This window comes from Schistocerca piceifrons, chromosome 3, assembly GCF_021461385.2.
Source record: "Schistocerca piceifrons isolate TAMUIC-IGC-003096 chromosome 3, iqSchPice1.1, whole genome shotgun sequence".
Taxonomy (NCBI): domain Eukaryota; kingdom Metazoa; phylum Arthropoda; class Insecta; order Orthoptera; family Acrididae; genus Schistocerca; species Schistocerca piceifrons.
The window spans coordinates 612,607,590-612,630,618 of record NC_060140.1 but is presented as its reverse complement, the minus strand read 5'-3'; positions in this window follow the sequence as shown (position 1 = coordinate 612,630,618).

Sequence of the window (23,029 nt, the reverse complement as noted above, 5' to 3'; positions counted from 1 at the left end):
ATTAGTAATTTAGATTCAAAACTGAATTCCAAATAGGACCATAGTAGCAGTGACGTTAAAAAAGTATTTTAAAATTTTAATTCGAAATCAGGCAAGAGCAGTAGTCAAATTAGTACTCTGAATTCGAAATTAGATCGATAGAATCGAGAAGCTTGCAGCTTAAAACCCGATTTGAGCTGTAGTACTGGATTAGTTCTAAAAAAAGTTGGTGTACAAAGCAACATTCAAGAGCTAAAGAAAATTGGAACCTAAATTAGGAGCTTTCAATATTAGACTAAATTGAAAACCATCATAATGAGCTGACGGAAGTTTGTGTTGATTCTTATCAGGCAAAACGAGAAGCAGTAATTATGTCATGTTCTAATAATGATAATGAAATGATCTCTAAATCAGAACAAATAGATGCAGTTGTGATTGAGAATACGACAGGAGAGTTGAAAATGGTTGATATTGGTAATGAAATTGTGACAGAATGGCAAACTGAAGAGGAGAGTAAAAAAAATGAAATTTTCAGTGAAGTCAGTGAATTTCTAGTAGTTAAGACTGATGTAAATAAAACTGAGACACAATATTTGAAGACAGGGCATGATAATGTAAATAAAATTATTATTAAATTATCGGTAATAATTGAAACCAAAATTTTTGAATTTTGTGGAAAGTAGTTTCCATTGTGAATGTATTGTTTAATGGAGTAATGCTTATCAGTTCTAAAACATTCAAAGCATATGTTGTTTGATGTGCTGCACTTGACTAGTAAATATTAGATTTCACATAGTGCTGTTAGTCTATACCGAGAAGCAGGGGTCAGATGAATTGTGAGGAAATGAATAAGTAGGGGGGTTCAATGACCTTTAGTGACTACATTACTTAATGAGAAATGCCTCTTCACTTACGTGAATCTGTTCTTCCTTTCTTCTGCTATCCTGTCTATAGATTGTAAGAGAAATGTAATCATCTCCTACCATCCTCAATTCATACATAATCTAAACTGCTATATCAGGGTTTATTAGTAATATTTAAGGCGTGGACAATAATAACTTGTCAGAAAAAATTATGTGAAAATGTTGCATTTTGTTTTTGGTGATTTAATAATACTAATGAATTTTTGTGAACTTGCAGCATGCTGCAGGTGAGAAATGGGTCTGCAGCTTGTCCTGTAATTGAAATAAATGGTTGTAACATCATCATATTCATCATAAGTTGCATTGAGAAGCATCTATTTTTTATTTCTTGATGGTGACTAGTTTAGGACAGCTGTGTCCATGAAACTTCCTGGCAGATTAAAACTGTGTGCCAGACCGAGACTCAAACTCAGGACCTTTGCATTTCGTGGATAAGTGCTCTACCATTTAAGCTACCCAGCACGACTCACGACCCGTCCTCACAGCTTTACATCTACCAGTACCTCGTCTCTTACCTTCCAAACCTCACAGAAGTTCTTCTGTGTTCGAGTCTCGGTCCGGCACACAGTTTTAATCTGCCAGGAAGTTTCATATTGGCGCACACTCCGCTGCAGAGTGAAAATCTCATACTGTCCCTTTTCAAACCATCTTTACTGTAAGTGAGACGAATACAGGCAATAACCCATGTACAGAAACAGCCCCTGCAGTAATCAGAGCAGTATACGACCGACTTAACAACAGCAAAATGCACCACATAGGACGGACATTAGAGAACTGGACTAGAGTTCTCTAACGTCTATCCTATGTGGTGTAAATTGCTGTTGTTAAGTCGGCCAAATACCGCTTTGGTTACTGCAGGGGCAGTTTGTGTACATGGGCGATTGCTTATATTTGTCGCACTTACAGCACAATGGTTTGAAAATGGACACAGGTATCCAAAACTAGTCGCCTTCAAAAAAATAAAAAAATAGACACTGTTCAATGCAACTTATGATGAAGGTACAATTTCATGAAATTTTGGACAAAATAAAAAATTTCATTTGGTTAAAAATATTAAAAATTTCAAGTAAGATAACAGTGAAAGAAATGTGAAATTTACCTGAAATTAGTAATGGGAAATTAATGAAAACTGTAAGTATTTAACTTTATGAGGAACACACAAAGCAGAAGAAGAAAAAGATCTTTGAGGTACCAAAAGTACCCTTTGTGTAAGTATATGAGAGTATACTAAAGTCTTTTGTCCAAAATAAAGTGAAATTAAGTTCAGTTGACTGTAACAATGTGTATTTTAATCAAAATGTGTCACAGTGTAGCCCTATGGACAGAAGTAAAGAAAAAATTATTGTGTAAAGTGAAAAACTGATTCGATTGCTGTGTGTATTATGTGTTGTATAAAAAAGTCATGAGCTGCCAAAGTTACTTATTTGTCTCTATGGCATACTATTACTGAATAATTCTGTGAAGAAAGCAAAGCGCCGATACTCACTGATGTTGTTATGAAGAAGTATTTAATGATTCAATGGTGTGATAGTAATTAAGTGATACTATGAAGTATATGATATGATGAGGCAGTATGAAGAGGTGCTGAAGTAACATGAAGTATAAAGAGTGATGATGAAGTGATTATGAGATTAGTAATGGAGACTATGAGAAGTATTATGCAATGTAGCAGGAGTTAGTTACTTTTTGTGAATATGCAGGCTACCTATTTCCCTTCAAGATTGATGTTAGCTTGGCTAGATTCACCAAGTGCAAACTGCTTATGCCCTCTGTCCTGCTGAAAATCATACAACATAATACTAACTGCAGATTATAAGCTGCTTGCATTAACAAACTTGGAGTACTGTAACTGAATTCTATACTGAGTAGACATGTCAGCTACTGTATGTCACAGGCTTACAGTACTTTCCTTGACTCAATTATGGTGGGGGACAAATAGCTTACATAAATTATATCTTGCCTATGTCAGCTGTGTGTGCAGTGCCAGCCAATAAAAAGTCTGACATTAATTAACACTACAGAATGCTTCAAATTATGTTTTACAACTCATGTAAACAAGAAATTCCCTTCCTCATACTGAATTTAATAAGCTTCATCTTTATCTTCTGGGGGTGGGGGGGGGGGGGCGGGGACCAGTATTCTGGAAATGGGAAGTATGAGATGAGGCAGAATCTTTCTAAAACAGTACTCACTGATAATGACAACTTATTATGGTGGTTAATGCCCTATATTAAATACATGAAGCAATACTGAAATTAAAAGAACTTACTGTTCCATAATTATATAAGAATCATACTTGAAATACAAATGACGAGAAAAAACTAGCATCATGAACTAAAGGACAGGGCAAGAGAAACTGAAAAATACTTAAAAGTAGGATAATCCTGTATTTCACAAACTGCACATAAATCAGCTAGGGAAAGAAAGATTTCATTCTGCCATTGTTCAGAATACGTAGTGAGCAAGAGTGGTTTCAAATTTAAAATCAAAGCCCTGTAGCTAAAGCTGATAAATTCCATAACTGTCAAACCAATAGAGAAATCAATTTGGGGTCCATTCTGCATGATGTTCTGTACAGTGGGATAGCCAGAACTTGCAACATTATTGCTTTGTGCCTTGAAAAATTGCAGTTTGATTAAAGCAGAAGAAATGATCTGAATTAAGTTGTAGCTTTTATGAATTTAATGGATACACTGTTCTTAAATGTAACACAATAACTAATTAGTCAAACAGAACCCACAGCTGATGGCACTGGTCACCCTAGTCATGAACAATTCCAAAGTATCTGGTTAGGCATTGCTCATAAAAATTAATTGAATAACTCAATGAAACAAAAGAAAAAAATCAATCTCAAATACTCCACAAAGTATATGAAATGATTCTTTCATAATGAACAAAAAACAATCGACACTAATAAGGACAAAATCATACAAGATGGAGCATTACGTCCTACCAAGGTGGCTACAGGATCTCCAGTACAGCTTAAAAAAAAAAAGGCCAGTGATGGTGGTCGAGTCCACAGACAAATTTTTTTAATGTAGTGGGCGAAAAACTTCTCCTAACCCTCAGTGGAAAAAACTGGGAAGTGCTCTGATTTGTAAGGAACCAGCACTGCAGGGGCTCTCTATGGATGGCTATCAGCATTGATACTACACAGCCCAGAACATACAAGAAGATCTCTGCTTCCTTGATTGTCATATGTGGCATCACTTACTTCATACATTACAGAGATTATCCGGGAAAATGGAGGGGATGTAGGGAGGACGCTGTTTGACACACAAAATAAATATATTCACACCCTTAATATTCTCTTACCATGTGAGCAGAAACATAAAAGCCATCTGCGTAAATTATACAGGGTAATTAAGCAGTATAACACTGCCAGAAAATGAAAGCTGGCTTATGCAACTACCTTTCAAATACACTTCATCAGTTGGCAAATTGTAAGTAATATACAGAGGAAATTAATACAGACGTATATTTCACAGCAGATATGAATAAACTTTAAGATTTGGTGATGTAGGAGAAAAATGATACTTGTATTTGCTGTGAAAGAAAATGTATGTAATTTGGGGCTAATTTCCGAGAAATTTATGTAAAAATTATGGCACTATGGTTAAAAGTTGTAGCAATTTAAGAAAAATATCAGTAATACTGAAGGAGAGCAACAAAGGTATTTGAAGCTACTGAATGAAATCTTAATTGTTGAACAGTTCAATTAAACATTCATTATTTAACAGTTTGTTTCACAGTTTACTGATGTGTATTTGTTTCCAGAATGCAGAAATACTCAGATCCTGTGTAATGGGAAGTTGTCATTGAGGTATTATGTACTAATGATTTAAGATGTTATGAAAAATGTGATTGTGAATAATTAGTGTCACTAGATAGAAAAATGTAAAGAAATCTGACAGCAATTAACAATAGGTTCCTGTAATATTAAAAGTAATAGATTTTTAGAAATTCTTTAGTTTACAGATATTCTGAGAACATTTGGGTCTCCAGTACAGCTTCCATCCATTTAATTTATACATTATATTAAACTGAAACAATATAGCAAACATTGTCTGTTTTTTATAAAGATTTAATTTTTTACAATTATAATCTATAATGCTAATTGCTAATATAAATCTTTTTGTTAGTTTATCATGTAACTGAAAAAGGCATTTAGTAATGTGAAGGCAGTGCCAAAAGGGGACTTGAAAGAATTCACTGCAAGAACTAATAGATGCTGCTGGTTGTGCTTAGAAATGAACTCCTGAAGACATAGACTCAACATACTTTAGCAAGTGCAGTGCAATTAATATAAAGTGTGGTTCTTTTATGTGAATATGTGAACCATAAAAACCAGTTTCTGCCCTCTTAATGAAAAAATATAAAATGATAAAAATTACCTAAAAATTTAAAAATAAAGGTATGTCTGTATTAAATTATTATTACAGTGCTATTTATTCTTTGTAAGTAATTTTTCTTTTATATTGTATTATCCAGTTAGCTATTTCCCATTATTCATCTGTTTAATCCAGTTTGGTGGGGGCATTGTAACAGAAGAAGCTGGGACTATTCAACGTGTTCTTACACCACTCCTGATATTAACATAATGGTTTTTGCTTCATTGAATCGCATTTCGTAAATAGCACAATTTAACAAAATAGCCAATTGCTTATTCCTACTTTATTTTGTTCAAATATATTAATCATTAGTAACTGCATGATTTACAATTCATACAAAACATGTGGAGGTGAAATTTTCAGTGAGCAGGTAGTTGTTTGTTTCTAAAATTAGTTAGTCCATTTCCTTCTCCACAACATTTTATTTCCTTTAAAGAATTTCCATTTAAGAATTTATTCATATTCAAAATTTTTTTCCTGAAAGTTCGAATATTAAATAGGGATTATTTCCAAAATTCAGTATCATGGCCTCGTAGCACAAATTTTTCTGATTCCAAAAATGTCTACTAGAGTAACTTGTTAGTATGTTAATGATTTACTTTGGAACATTTCACCTTTTAGAAACTTTTTGGTAGGCTTTGGGAATCCCTGCATTAGTTCATTCTCGTAAAATAGGGTCTATAATTTTTGCTTGTTTATGGTTACACAGTTTATAATTAAATAGATGATTATAGAAAGCATAATAAGAAAACTAAATTTAAGATGTAAAGTGAAACAAGACAACACTGAGGAAGGGCAAAGCGAACACTGAGGAATGAAATCAGTTGAGAGTCAAACGAGGCTAAACAACAATTCTTGCAGGACCAATGTAAAGAGGCGAATGACGGTAGGTAAGCTGAAATCTGCCTATAAATCAATTAAACAGCTCTTTGGAACCAGATAGATAAAAATGCCGTGGAGTCCGAAATGGAATAATGCTATATGAGCAGAAAGATATAGTAGAAAGGTGGAAACATTACCTTGAGAAACTGTGTGCAGGAAATAATGGAGATCTGAAACTCGAGAACGCTGAGGAAATCAGTTCGGAAGAAGAGACAGGCGATATCTTGTGTGATGAGTTCGACCTTGCAGTCAGGCAGCTAAGACCTGGGAAAGCCAATGGAGTTGATGAATGTACGAAACCAGGGAGTTCCCAAAAGACTTTTAAAAAATGTATCACAGTACCAATATCAAACGCAAACAGATGTGAAGAACCTAGGGCCCTCAGTTTGGTAATACACGTCTCGAAGATCTTGACTTCTATCATTATAAGGCTGATACAAAGCGGCAGGATAGATGCAATGATCACAGACGACCAGTTTGCCTTTTGAAGAAGTGCAGGCACACGAGAAGCAATACTCAGCTTAGGATTAATTCTTGAGAAAAGTCGGAAGAAGGGTCAGGACACACATATTGCCTTCATCGACATAGAAAAAGCATTTAACATGGTAGACTGGCGACAGCTTTTTAAGATTCTGAGAGAGATTGGGCTAAAGTATAAGGACAGAAGAGTAATGCAAAGTCTGTATAGAGAAGAGGTGGCTGTGATAAGGTGTGGAGAACATCAAGAATCTACTAGGGTGTACGACAAGGCTGCTCAGTCCCACCTGTCTTGCCCATTGGATGCATTCAGAGGGCAACAGATGAAGGTAGTGTGTAGCTAGGAATTAAAATTATTGGTAAGTAAATAAAATGCCAAAATTTGCTCATGACGTCGCAATGTTAAGAGAAGTTCAGAACAATAAGAAGCGATGCTGGCCCAGATGGAAAACACCCTCAGCTCTAACTATAGTACGAAAATTAATGAAAGTGAAACAAGACCTCCGTTACCAATTGCTCACTTAACGATGAGTGATTGGAGACTGTGTGTTCCTTTGCTACCTAGGGAGTAAAATTACATCAGACGGAAGGGTAGGAAGAATATTGCAAGCCGAGTCCGCCAGGCAAAAGTTGCTTTTATCAAGAGAAGAAGCCTTTTCACATCTAGAAGCATAGACAAACGCCACAGGAAAAGCCTCACCAAGATGTTTCTGGAGTGTGCTGCTGTAGGAAGTAAAACATGGACATTCGGAGAAGCGAAAAAGAAAAACTTAAAATAACAGCCGTCGAGATGTAATGCAACCACAGAATGCTCAAGACATTACTGGCTAGGAACTAAACATCTATGGTCCATAGAACACTAACACGACAGTACTGGTGAGCCCCTGCAACACAGTTATTACTGGAAACCCAGATGTGCGACCAGCCGCAAAACAGGCAACCGCAGGGAAACCGTACTGTACACAGCACGCAAACCAGCCACACACACCCCCTACACCGTCTGTGAGCCGATCTATGACCGATCGCCCACTAATCTACAACGACCTTGACCTGTTGCAGGGACACAGCAACTGCAGAAAGCGCCGCAACAAGCTACAACAACGACAAAGGTAACGATGCACGATACCTCGAACTAACACAACCACACCTTGCATGCACTGTCGCAGATAGCAAGCCGCTACTGCCATTACTACCCGCCCTACTGTCGCAGAGGTTTTTTTCCTTTGGCTCTTGCCTTGGCACTTTTTTTCCTCTGCCCTTACAACCGCTACCCTTCAATCGTTTTCGTCCACTTCTATCTCCTGATGGACCATGTTAATGAGTAATCTTACCCAGACGCATGGACAACATCACAGCCCGCATCCTGTGACGCCTGATTCAAAAACTAACATGTTTACGGAGGTGACAGTAGAACTTTTGGTTTGGTCACCACGTTGGTGGGGGCGTGGAGGGGCCCCATCCTTGTGTAAAAAACAAAAAAAAAAGCTCAAGACTCCTGGGTAGACATGATATCAAACGAAGAGGTGCTCCACAGAGTGGAGGAAGAGAAACCCTGTGACCTGAAGGTAATCAAACACAGACGGGATACATGGGTCGGCCATCTGCTGAGACATGATGGTGTTATTGAAAGTACCACTGAAGGCTACAGTAGAAGCGAAAATTTACAAGAGGCAGACCGAGACTAGAATATATCAACCAGATCACGGAAAATACCAGCTGCACTACTTATACCACTCTCAAGATGAAGGCCGAAGACAGAAATTAATCTGAAAATGCTGCTAACCAACCTGATGGTTCAAGATCAAAAGACAGAGAGACAGTTAAGTAGTCCTATTACTTCGCCTATTGTGACTTTGTATCCTCTAATTTTGCTGTCTTTTACGTTAATATTTGAAATGTAATTGCAAATTTTGATTTTTTGTCTTATGTACCTGTAAGAAGGTGTATAGGACAATGATTCGACCAGTTGCTAGTTCGCATTCGTTACATCAACAACTTGTAACACTTATTTAAAGAGCTAGAGATCCTCACTGTAGCCTCACAATATATATATTCGCTTATGAAAATTTGTTATTAACAATCCGAACGAATTCAAAAGTAATAGCAGTGTACATCGCTACAACACTAGGAGAAAGGATGATCTTCCCTACTCAAGGTTAAATCTAACTTTGGCTCAGAAAGGGGTAAATTATGCTGCCACAAAAGTCTTTGGTCACTTACCTAATAGCATCAAAAGTCTGACAGCCACATAGCATTTAAAAGGAAATTAAAAGAATTTCTTAATGGCAACTCCTTCAACTCATTAGATGAATTTTTGGATATAGTAAGTGGGTAATTTCCTCAACCCCACCCCCCTCCACAAAAAAAAATTAAAAATATTAAGTGTCATGTAATATTTTGTGTAATGTAATATCTTGTATAGACACCTTTTATTAACCTGACACGTTCCACATCATTACGAAGTGTCGTATTCATGACCTATGGAACAAGTACTAATCTAATCTAATCTCTGTAGCGAGCTGGCCAACTGCACAGCTACTATGCGAAGCTATGTACGTGAAACATTCTGTATTCAGCCATCAATATGTGTATTTCAGGACTGCACAGTGAAAATTATTGTGCTAACATGCTAGCAGATAAATGTTTGACATATTGTTTATGAACGTGACCGTTCACATGGTGAACATGCTTAGACTTTTGTGAGAAAGTAATCATCGGGTAATTAATATTGACTATAAATAAACGTGAAGAAATTGAACATTAGTTCCCCATGGTGATGTACATTAGTAGTATGATTTGCCCTTTTCAGCACAGTAAGCGTTGTTGCCGAATCTCTCTCACCCCTTCTCCTTTTCCCTTCCTCACCCCTTCTGACTCCCCCACCCTTCTAGGTCACTGGTCCTGTTGGTGGAAAATTCAATGGCAATTGTCCTGTTGGTTGGGGGTACTGGGACAATATGTATATTTGCCAGAATTTTTCCAAGCTGGAAAAGAAATTCACATTGCGGCCAGGATATTATCCTGTGGTAACCCAACTGATAGTGGAATTAATTGTGGTACAAAAGGAGCTATTGAGTGTTAGACCACCCACACTGACTGCGGGCCTATCTGAATTTATTGCTAGCCAAGATCCCATCTGACTCGAGTATTTTAGAATTTGCTCTCCCTTCTGCAAAGTAAAACAGTTCTTTTTTCTTTAGTCATGAGTCCTCTTACTGGTTAAATGCGGCCCGCTACAAGTTTCTCTCCCGTGGCAACCTTTTCAACTCAGAGCAGCGCTTAAAACCTATGTTCTCAATTATGTGCTTGATGTATTCCAATCTCTGCCCTTCTCTACAGTTTTTACCCTCCACAGCTGCCTCTAGTACCACGCAAGTTATTACCTTATGTCATAACAAAAGTCGTATCATCCTGCGCCCGGGTTTCCGGGTTCGATTCCCGGCGAGGTCAGGGATTTTCTCTCCCTCGTGATGACTGGGTGTTGTGTGATGTCCTTAGGTTAGTTAGGTTTAAGTAGTTCTAAGTTCTAGGGGACTGATGACCATAGATGTTAAGTCCCGTAGTGCTCAGAGCCATTTGAACCATTTGAACGTATCATCCTGTCATCATTAACCTAATTTACGAAAGCAACACTGTTCTACCAATTCATTTAGAGTTATAAGTTGCTTGTTGTAATATGCGACTATGACTGCAGATCTCAAATTGCAAATAAAATCGTGTTATGTGTGTAGTTGGTTGTGGCTGATCATCGAAGCAGCCATAGGAATACAAATGATCCAGTGGATAATGTCAGAAACTCTATGAGGCAGATAGGATTGATTCTGATCGGTATCCTCCATTCAAAAAATGTAAAAGAAAAGCTCGGGGAACTTAAATGGGAATCCGTCAAAAAACATAATTTATATCTCACGAAATGCTATTGGGTAAATTTAAAGAAACTGCCTTCAGGAAGACTGTATAACAATCATGCCAACACCAATGTTTATCTGGCACAGGGAATAAGATTAGAGAGACAGAGCACATGCTGTGGCTTACAGATACACATCTTCTATTTTTCATCAGTACGCGAGAGTGGAATAGGAAAGAAACTCGATAATACTGTTAGTCTATATATCCTCCGCTATGCACTGTACAGTGGCTTGCAGAGTATGTGTTTAGATGTAGATGTAGACTTTTTGCAGAAGGTGGAGTTGTCTACAAGAAGACAGTAGCAAATTGCAGGAAGACCCGTATAGTATCGGTGACTGGCACAGGGATTGGAAGCTGACACTTAATGTAAGTAAGGAAATGTAATCCGACCACATAAGAAGGGGTTACGAAGCACATGTTCAGCCTATTTTTTTAATGTTGCTAGTCAGTCAGGGATCTTTCCAGGGAGATTAATAGAAGATCGAACGAGATGTGGCGTGTTTTGTCACGGGACCATTTAGCCAGAGAACATAACTTTTATTCGAAACAAACTCTTGTTCGTGGGCGCTAAAAGAGAGGCCATGTATATCACGGAGAGATTTTACTATTGATACAGTCCAAGAGGATAATTCCCAACCGACATATTTCATCCCCCCACACGTGTCTCGAGGAATGACCACGGCGGTAAATTAGAGCTAATAAGGGAGGTTAGCGGCAATCATTATTTCTACGCAAATGGAGCAGAGATATCGATTAATGTACACTCCGACACACACCTTAAGGAAAGTCCAATGTTATCTATTGTAAAATGTAACGCCCTGTAACAGTCCATCGACTCGAGAGTTACGACCATATCTGCCGACTTTGTTCGCATATTGGAGTTACGAGGTTCGTGTATTTGTATGGTAATTGACCCAAAACATGTATTTAAATCAACGTGGGAAAAGATTGTCATCCTAAGTCGTGCAGAGTATCCATGCCACTCCCTCCGCTATTTCGTGATAATACAAAATCGACTGCTTTTCTTTCAACTGTTTTTCGATGTCCTCCGTCATTCCTATCATGTAAGAGCCCCATAATGTGCAGCAGTGCCCCTGAAGAGGATGAAGGACGACGGTTTATGCAGTGTTTAGTAGATTTGTTGCAGCGTCTAAATTTGCTCCCAGGAATGTGCAGCCTTTGGCTCATTTTTCCCACACTATTTTATATGTCCATCCACTTGTGCTAGACAATTTTGCCCCCAAAATAAGGAATAATCACGATACTTCGCTCGATTCGTGTATGTAGAAGATTCATCAACGCAGACTCCGTATTCTGTTTTATGCTGTTTAACATACAAAACATACTTAGCAATGTAGAATTTGCTACTATCTTAAGCGATAAACTGAAAGTTACAATGGACAGTTGGCGATAGGCTATACTCTTAATGGAGAAGATGAAATCTGTGCTACAGTATAAACGCGAGTCTCGCAGGCAATACACCATCGCGCGTGGTGCGTGCATGTATGCAGCGTCGGCATATCTGATGATGCTGGTGGAGGTCCTCTCACATCGGTCGGGCTGGAGGATGGTGGTAGGGCAGACTTGAAGCATGAGATCACCTGCACAGGTGCAGGGCAAGGTTCTAGCTAAGTGGGCACAATTGTTTATTGGCAGAACGATGTATTTTTTTATACCAGATAATGTGACATGGCTGCGAACGTATCATTCTAACTTCCTACTCTTATAGGAGTGGTGGAGGGAGGGTGGAGGGACAATGTGGGCTTGTACATTTGCACATAATGTCCACCAATTACACTGGGGGCAATCCTCTGGCCTTTGCGGGCGGAGATTGTGGAAGGCCCAGCCGAGATACTACCTTTTGTCCCTTTTGTCGCCATCCTGCTGCCCACCTTTACCTTCGGCGAATGTGAATGGCCTAAATGGCTTTACTTCCCTTGGCTTGCCCTAAAATTCCCCGATCATCATAAATTAACTCTCGCATTGTAAACTCTGTTATAAGATGCACGCAGTGTGTGAGTGGCCCTGCAGAATGAATAAAGGAATCCCTGCCTAATAATTAATTGGTCCTGATAGTACATTAAGTTCGCCGTCAGTCACAGAAGAATTCTCAGATTACATGTCTGTAAATTCACGTGTTCTTCTGAAATTCCCGGCATATATTTACACATGAAATGTAACGGCTTGAGACGAGAGGGTGACAGCTTTGGACACGACTTGTTGCTGACTGCAGGGAAGCGAGATACCACTTGCTGTGGGTTGGCGAACTGGCTTTTGGCGGTGGTGCAGTGATATGAGGCCCTGCTACAGTGAAGGGCTGCATTAACACAGCGAGGGAGGTGAGGCAAGGCGCTGCCATCTGCTGCAAAATGGTCCAGTCCCACTAAGAGGAGAAATAAATACAAAGTACATAGCATTGAAGGCCAGCAGTCCCGACCTGGGGAAGTTTGACCTCTGAGTTGCAAGTCTTTTAAATTGAGGCCCCATTGAGCGACTTCTACGTCAATGATGCTGAAATGATGTTGACATCAACACAACATCCAATCTTCGAGTGGAGAAAATGTCCCATCTAGCCAGGAATCGAATCCTGGCCTGCTGCTTGGCAGTCAGACATGCTGACCACTCAGCTAACGAGACGGACACAGCATACTATGTACAGCATACTGCGCCCCTTAATCAGTGTACTTTCGGCAGCGTGCACTTGGTGTCAAAGGATGCATGCATAGTGGTCTGCGTTAACTGGCCGATACATCTAGTGTGGCTGGCAGACGTGGAACATAGGGCTCAGGAGACACATGCACTGGCAGCTGGGTGACACTGTGTGTGTGGTCTCGTGACTGGTGTTTTGTATAATAAAGAGTGTGTGGAGCTGCTGTGTTTCATAATAAACACCTTCCTGAGTGCATAAAAAAATCCGTTAATCATACAACCATCTCCACACTGTAACTGCCAAAATGAATCTCAGTGTAATTGGTATTGTGGATCATCCAACACTTTCACTATTGTATCGTGAAATAATACTTTAGGTACAGGACCTGTTTCCTTTTGGCTAGAGAGGGAGGGAGTGTCAACTAGTCGTAGAGGCAGCCATCTTGGGCTCCATCTTTTGTAACAGATTATGTTAATTGGTTTCTAAATTTGGGTCACAAATTATTCCAATTCAGGGAAGGCAATGAATAAATTATGTTAATGGAGATATAAGAGTCATGCAATTATGCTTACTTGGTAACAAATAATGCCATAACGGTCATAAACTATCATAGTTCAGCCATTTATACATAAGGCCGCAATTGGCCTAGAGGGGAACGGCAGGGAGGCCACAAATCAAAGAATGGGGCAGGGGTCGGGGGGGGGGGGGAGGGTATGACAGCTCATTTGCCTAATTATCCCATAAAATAGAGATCCAGAACGCAGTTCGTTCCTTTCCTAGTGTCCCTAGCATAACTGTAGCGCATTCAGGTGCTGATGAAACAAGGCGACCATGTTCAAGGGCCATAGTAATGTGCAGCTTGGCTTTCCCTTCATAAAGTGCTTAAAATAAAGTTACGCCCCATATGAGTCAGCTTAGTGTCAAGGAAACAAGAAAGTAATGCTAATGGAATGAAAAAATAGTTTTACTTCGAAATAAAAACAGAGTAATAACCAAAATAAAGACAGTCTGTCGGAAAATTGCTGTGTCCACAAGAAGATAAGAGACAGAGCCATACAAAGAGGGGCACCACATGGCAAGGCCAGCCACCAGAGTGGCGCAACATAGTTAGGTTCAGACTACATAGAGGATGCACGTAATAAGGGCTGTGTTATACTCCCGCAATACGTCGCTCAAATATTTCCCAAGTGGACACCTCTTCGCCAGATGTGGGTATAAGCACACATATAGCTCCTCTGACCGAGAGTCAGCGACATTATCGTACAGTATCAGCGGTACCTCAAGGCATTGTCAGGAGGGTGTCTACTGCCGCCACTAATAAGAGCTACACATTCTACAAGTGATTATAGTTGTAAGTAGGCTGTTTATGTTTTCTTATTGGCAATGTTACGTAGCGCTCTGTATGAAAATCACTGGGTGTGCTGTGTGCAGTCTGTGGCTAGTTTGCATTGTTGTCTGCCATTGTAGTGTTGGGCAGCGGCAGCTGGATGTTAACAGCGCGTAGCGTTGCGCAGTTGGAGGTGAGCCGCCAGCAGTGGTGGATGTGGGGAGAGAGATGGCGGAGTTTTGAAATTTGTCATGAACTGCTATATATATTATGACTATTAAGGTAAATACATTGTTTGTTCTCTATTAAAATCTTTCATTTTGCTAACTATGCCTATCAGTAGTTAGTGCCTTCAGTAGTTTGAATCTTTTATTTAGCTGGCAGTAGTGGCGCTCGCTGTACTGCAGTAGTTCGAGTAACGAAGATTTTTGTGAGGTAAGTGATTTGTGAAACGTATAGGTTAATATTAGTCAGGGCCATTCTTTTGTAGGGATTTTTGAAAGTCAGATTGCGTTGCGCTAAAAAATATTGTGTATCAGTTTAAGGACAGTCATGTATAATTTTTCTAAGGGGACGTTTCATAGTTGTCGTTCATTTCACTTGCTTCAGCACTAGACCAGAATTAAAGACAGTCACTTCAAGTCAGCTATAAATTACTGCCATGGAACTTTTTTCAGTCTAAAGTTAAGTGTAACTGCGCGGGTTATGTAGTGCAAGTTTTCTTTTAATATATTGTTAAAAATTTCATATAATTTGTGTTGCCACATACTATTATTTAGCTGTTGCCTAATCCTGACTGGCCCTGTATAGCTGCTGCATGAAAGCAAGCCACCTCGTAAAAACAACTACTTTAGGTGGTAGGGGGTTGCTTCCTGCTTCGTATTTAGGGTTGATGCCAAGTCTGTTTGGTGAACACAACATAAATACATATCTCTGAAACCAAAACCTTCTAGTGAATAACTGTCAACACCATGTTGCTACACTCCTGGCATTGTAACATGTTCACTTCTTCCTTGGCGTGCTGTCCACAATGTGGTCAAGGAGTAGCTGCGCAACACTGTCCCACTGATCGACGGCTAACCTCCTGAGGCCATCCAATGTGTGTAGAGGGTTCCTGCACCGATGCACAGTAGGTTTCAACTGATTGTAAGCATGACCAATCTTATTCGTGCCAACAGATTCAGCAGACAGTTCAATTTGGAGGAAGCTGTTCACGAAGGTGTGCGGTGTGGTAGTGCATTATCGTTCTGAAAGATGAAAACCTTTACCGAAATGTTGACTCTAGCGCTGCACGTTAGGCTGCAAGATCTTGTCACAATACTGTACAGTCCTCAATAGCGACCAAGGGTGTCCAACATGGTACCATCTCAAAACACGACTTGCTCATCTGTCTGCTGAAAGCGGGGAACTGCAAGCCTGACATGTTTTGTTGCTACCTACGGGCCTCCTAATTATTCTACGACCATCAACAATCGTCAGACAAATCTTGCACTCATGGGTGAAAAGCATCCGACTCCACAGGTGCAGTTTCGATTGTAGGTGCTCCTTTGTTCGTCTCCTTCGGACCTACGGAGTAGGTGGCTTTGTACTGAACCTTTCTTGCACATTAAAACTGTGTGCTGGACCGGAAATCTAACCTTGGAAATTGGAAATTTGCGGTAAGGTCTTATGGGGCCAAACTGCTGAGGCCATCGGTCCCTAAGCGCACACTCTACATAATCTAAAACTAACTTACGCCGTGGACAACACACGCACTCATGCCCGAGGGAGGCCTCGAACCTCAAGCGGGATGGGGGGGGGGGGGGGGGGAGCCGCACGGACCATGACAAGGCTCCCTTGACGGCGCGCCATCTCGCGCGGCGACTCTAGCCTCTAGCCTGGGACCTTCGCCTTTCGCAGGAAGTGCTCCACCGACTGAGCAATCCAAGCACGACCCACAACCCCCTCAGAGATTACTTCCGCCAGTGCCTCATTCCAACCTCCGAAACTTAACAGAAGTTCTCCTGCATACCTTGCACAACTAGCACTCCTAGAACTGCAGAAACATGTCTTAGCAGCATCCTGGGGGACTGTTTTCAGAACGAATTTTCACTATGCAGTGGAGTGAGCTGATTTGAAACTTCTTGGGTGATTAAAACTGTGTAGCTTAAGTGAAGCTGTGAGAGCGGATCATGATTTGTGCTTGGGTATCTCAGACCGTTGAGGGAGAGGTGGTGGCGTAAAGTTTCTGATGACCATTCTTTACGCCAAAGCCCTGAATTAAACTGCAAATTTCTCTGCAGGGTTTCTTGAAGTGAAGGCGTGTGACACTGGACTTGATGTTTTTCGGCAACAGTTCCATAACGTAAGTGAAATCCTTATGCAAAGACCAGTGAGATTGGAATAATTAATTGCCACCGAGAAATGTGATACATAACGATACCAGCGATGGTAGGTAGATTACTATTGTAATTTACTCTTCGTTTCCTCTTATATTTGAGTTTGTGTGCCTTATATAAATAAGCCAACTGCCTTGCTGTAGTGCTAACACCGTTTCCCGACAGATCACCGAAATTAAGAACTGTTGGGCTTGGCTGGTACTTGGCTGAGTGACTATCTGGGTCTGCCGAAGGCTGTTGGCAAGCAGGGTGCACTCAGCTCTTTTGAGGTCACTTGAGGTGCTACTTGATTGAGAAGTTGCGATTCTCGTCATGTAAAGTGACGATGGCTGGGAGAGTTGAGTGCTGACACAGCCGGCCGGCGTGGCCGAGCGGTTCTAGGCGCTTCAGTCTGGAACCGCGCGACCGCTACGGTCGCAGGTTCGAATCCTGCCTCGGGCATGGATGTGTGTGATGTCCTTAGGTTAGTTAGGTTTCCGTAGTTCTAAGTTCTAGGGGACTGATGACCTCAGCTGTTAAGTCCCATAGTGCTCAGAGTCATTTGAACCATTTGAAGTGCTGACACATTCACCTGCGTAATTGCATCCAGTGAAGCTTGTGGGGCGAGAACGACGTGGTGGTCAATTGATATGATTGATCCTTCAAGGTCCCTTTGGATGGAGTTCGTATAGATAAGAAGACACTGAAAGAAGATTGGGACGAGGTGACAGATCCGTGGAGTCACATAGGCAACCAACCTTGGGGTGGTTCACGAAAGGCAGTGCCAGGAGGCACGCAGGTCAATCCCCCACAGGCTACCGTAGAGTCTTTTGTAGTGCCACTGCTGGGCGCCCAAGCACCGCAGGAAAACACAGATAAAATCTGTAGCGTAAGGCCCACAGCCGTGACCGCATTCACAACCCAAAAGCAGAATGAGAAGGAACGCTGTTGTTAGCGAAATCTAAGAAGGTACTATTGTGCACATAACGCAGAAAGCTGTGTTTTCTTTGGAAAGCGCCAGATACCATAGATGCTATCTCAAAAATGAAGCGGAAACCCTGGGTTCTGGGACACTTCGAAATTGTGAGACGATGCTGGGCGTTGAATTCACAACATAAGAAATGCCTGGAGTGACTAATATGAAGAAACTAGAGACTGGACAGAGAAACTCGAGTGTACCGACGAGGACGCACCTCACTGGTCACAGAGAGAGATGGAAAGGGAGTAAGACGCCGTCGTTTTTGGAGTTACTGGTAAACTGCCTAGAGAAAATCCCAGGGAAAAGGGAGCAGCGTTTTCAAGGGAACATTTTTACTGGTCGACACGTGGAAGATGAGTGGCTCAACCGTTCTGAATAGAGTAATGAGCGAAAACGTGCAAATGTGAGTTTTCCTTTAAGCGAGCACTTGATACAAAGTTACTTCTTCTTACTACTCTTTGGAGACAGTCTTGACTGTCTGGGTCCACTGCCAGAGCATATGGATCGAGAGAGATTTAAGATTAGCTCACACTTAGCCGCTGACGGGAGTCATTGGTGTGTTTCCAGTGACTGATTCTGCAGCCACTTAAGCCTCCACACACAATTTACTATTGTGAGATCGAGCCGGAACCTATAGACGGTGCATAGGGACAATAAAGCCGTTTTATAGAATTTGATAACTTCAGGATTTTCTTGAAGACTTATACTGCAATGACACCTTGCTTGCAAATCTAAGCACAGGTTCAACACATTCCCTTCTTGAGTACTATTTTTCTGTTCTACTAACAGCTCAACAACCATGACACCACTTAGTTATTGGAATTATCTCACGTACGCGGTTATTAGACTCTTATCACAGACCCCATTATCAGACACACGAAGGTTTTTACTACAATGATGTTATCATTGGTTGTGACGTGTTTTCTTTAAAGGTATAAACCGAGTTAACTGTGATTCTTATTTCATTTAGCAATCATTTCATTCCTAATTCATTATCGTGGAAGGTAATTAATTAATGTTTGACAGATGCAGGGGCCAATTACTACACATCCTGTTTTGAATAATGCGGCTGTACACTAGTACCGATAGTGGTATTCGAGAGAAGCAGGCTACGTGCCGGCACTAGGCTTCACCCTCTCTCTTTCCTCCACCCATTACAACACAAACTCGACACTACACTGTACAAGAACTCATTATAGTCAACGATACGACACAGATACACACTCGAAACTTCATAACAGGTCGGAGGACGCCAGCGCAAACCACCTCCACTAGGACCTTGCAAAGAGCGGCGATGCAGGAGTGGTACATTTGTTCCCCTTCACTCGTTTCCCGAGTGTGGGACTACTTTGATTTTCTGACGCAGGTGGATCTCCTGTAATTAAACTAGTTTCAAACCCTGATGACGGTACGAATTTTTTTGGAACAGCCCATAGACACATACGTGACCTATACCGACTCTGGACATAGCGCACGCCAGCCTGGCTACCGTTGTTATCTGCTGCGCCTGGGGAGGCCGCGGCTCGTTAAGGCGCGCAACTGGGTCGACCTGCGATAAGCGCACCGCGGCCGGGCCGTATGCTGCGCTCTGTAATAGCCTCGTACTCGGTCGATCACCGTTTATTTTATCCCTTGTTCTGTACTTATTTGCCTTGCCGGCTACCGATAAAAAGAGAGTATGTTAAACATAAAAAAATGGCTCTGAGCACTATGAGACTTAACTTCTGAGGTCATCAGTCTCCTAGAACTTAGAACTACTTAAACCTAACTTAACCTAAGGGCATCACACACATCCATGTCCGAGGCAGGATTCGAACCTGCGACCGTGTTAAACATAGAGAAACTTCTTTTCTTTAGCATAGTTACAATCAGAAACGTGGACGCACCAAGTTTTTTTTAACCCTCTCGAGGTAGACAAGAAATAATTTTCTTATCTTGTCAGTGAAATCACAAATCCATGACGTTCCAGTTTAGATCAATGCACTTTGCCACATGTTTTTCCAGTGAACGAATCCCACACCCGTAGTGTGATTCCGAAAAACATTCTAAAAGAAATTTGAAACTATAAAATAAAAAAGAAACTCTTGCACCACGAGAGATTTATCGGAATGGGAATGAAATCGGTAGATCTGATATGAATGTACATACAAACAAATATTACAATCTCAGAAAAAAACTTGATGATTTATTCTAGAGAAAGAGCTTCACAAATTATGCAAGCTGAAACTATCTCTTTAATTATTTTTTATTAAACATTGACCTACAGAATTTTCCCTCACAAATACAACTCAAACTTAACCTATTCATTTATTACCCACAATAAAAATAAATGTCGTGTGGCTTAGGCCGCCCGTCGGGTAGACCGTTCGCCGGGTGCAAGTCTTTCGATTTGACGCCACTTCGGTGACTTGCGCATCGATGGGGATGATTATCATGAGGACAACACAACACCCAGTCCCTGAGCAGAGAAAAATCTCCGACCCAGCCTGGAATCGAACCCGGGCCCTTAGGATTGACATTCTGTCGTGCTGACCACTTTTTTTATACCACAAAAACAGTAACAAAAATGGCTACAATGAAATGACATAAATAAGGTGATAGATAATTGCAGTCATAAATTACAGCATTCAAAGAATGAGTCTTTAGCAGTAGCACAATTTAGCACCTTCACTGTCACCTTTAACTGGTGGCAGTTCAACATGCACATTTTCTTCTTCTGCAGCCGGTTCCTCATCATCATTCATCAGACTCAAATTAATCATTCAGTAAATCCTTGATGTGTGTTCCTTCCAGGGTAAATTACGTGGACAGGAGAGCAGTCCCGAACAGCGACATCGCAAAATACTTCACCGCCTTGTTATTTTTGTCAGTTCCAGACTTCTAAACGCATCCATAGGGAGTTCAAGATCTTCCTTTATGTCAGACACCAGATGCTTGTCGCCATATTCTTGTATCTGGTGTACTACTGATTTATTTTTCATGTGTGACTTGCAGGTGAGGTTAGGTTCGGGAACGTGACCCAACCCATTCCCTCTCTACTAGGAATACAGTTCCTAACCTATACCCATTCTGTTGAAGACAATTCGGAGCATGTTACCATCAGCTACCGGCGGCGGACACTACCCACAAGCCCAAGGCAATCTGATTGCTATACATTGACAACACGACTTTCAATAATTAACACAAAAGAATAGCCCTGAATTGCAAGAAATTCTAAGAATAATACAAATCCAAAAAATATGAAATTAAAGATATATGAAACTACCTCCAACTCTGTTAATTGCCTAAACTCATTTCAATCACGACTCCCGATAGTGCAAACCCCATTCTTTTTCATAAGTCACTTACCTCACAGAAAACATTCATAACACGAACTACAGCAATTACGGCAAGTAGCAACAACGGCGAGCTAAATAAAAAGATTATAACTACTAAGGACTCTAACAACTTGGAAGCATATGGTTAGCAAAAGAAAGATTTCGTTGAAGAGCAAACAACCGATTTAGAAAATTTTACCTTATTCATGTGACATCAGTTCCAAAAATTATATAGTTGTCAATAATTCCACGACCCAAACATTATCAACAACATCCATTAACATACATTTGGAAACTGAAAATTTGTGGTAAGTTCCTATGGGACCAAACTGCTGAGGTTATCGGTCCCTAGGCTTACACACTACTTAATCTAACTTAAACTAACTTAAGCTAAGGACAACATAAACACCCATGTCCGAGGGAGCACACGAACCTCCGTCGGGGGAAGCCGCGCGCCGGCCGATGTGGCCGAGCGGTTCTATGCCCTTTAGTCTGGAACCGCGCGACCGCTACGGTCTCAGGTTCGAATCATGCCTCAGGCATGAATGTATGTGATGTCCTTAGGTTAGTAAGGTTTAAGTAGTTCTAAGTTCTAGGGGACTGATGAGTTCAGATGTTAAGTCCCATTGTGCTCAGAGCCGTTTGAACCATCGGAAGCCGCGCGGTCTATGGCGTCTTGCCACAGGTCGCGCGACTTCCGATGGTTCAAATGGCTCTGAGCACTATGGGACTTAACCTGTGGCAAGGCGCCATAGACCGCGCGGTTTAACATACATTTCCTTGAATATTTTATTATAAACACATCATTTCATCTCACTTTACATTGCGTGTCCTACCAATACAGAGTCAAAACTAAGAAAATCACGTCCATATACTTCCCTATCCGCTCGCCAACTGCTAGTCCGTCCGACAACAGAATCTCTTGCCAAGGGCGGAAAGCGCTGTCAGCGATATTAGCACAGTCTATAGCGCTACCAACATACAGACAGGCTACTTATAAAGTCAATAACGCGGTTTCCACCTCTGGCTCCTATGCAAGCAGTTATTCGGCTTCGCACTGATTGACAGAATTGTTGGATGTCCTTCTGAGCGACGTCATACCAAGTACCGTCTAGTTGGCTCGTAAGATCCTCCAAACCCGAAGCCGGTTGGACGGCTTTGTCCTAATGCCTCAAACGTTCTCCATTTTGGAGAGATCCGTCGACTTTGCTGACCGAGGTAGGGTTCGGCAGACACGAAGACAAGCGGTAGAAACTCTTGCCGTGTGCGAGCGGGCATTGTACTGCTGAAATGTAAACTCGGGATGGCTTGACATGAATGGAAACAAAACGGGTCGTAAAATATCGTCGACGTACCTCTGTGCTGTAAGGGTGCCGCAGATGTCAACGAAATAAGTCCTGCTATGAAAAGAAATGGCAGCTCAGCCCATCGTTCCTGGCTGTCCGGCCGTAGCACGGGCGACAGTCAGGTTGGTATTCACTATGGCCTGGGGATCTCCACATATGTCTCTGCCGGTCATCGGGTCTCATTTCGAAGTGGGACTCATCAATGAAGACAATTCTGCTCTAGTCAATGAGATTCCAGGCCGAAAATGTGTCTGGAGACGCCCAGGTAAGCGCTATGATAGCAATCTGACTAGAAATTTTGTCTAATTGATCTTGTACCCTCCTACGGTCACGCAACGACGACATCTTACCGTACTCCACAGCATCATCAACAAACAACCGCAGATTTCTGCAGAGAATAATAGCGGTGCAGTTACACTTCCCTGGGCTACGCCTCACGAGACGCTTGTCTCTGATAAACACTCGCCGTCGAGGTTCTGTTACTTATGAAGT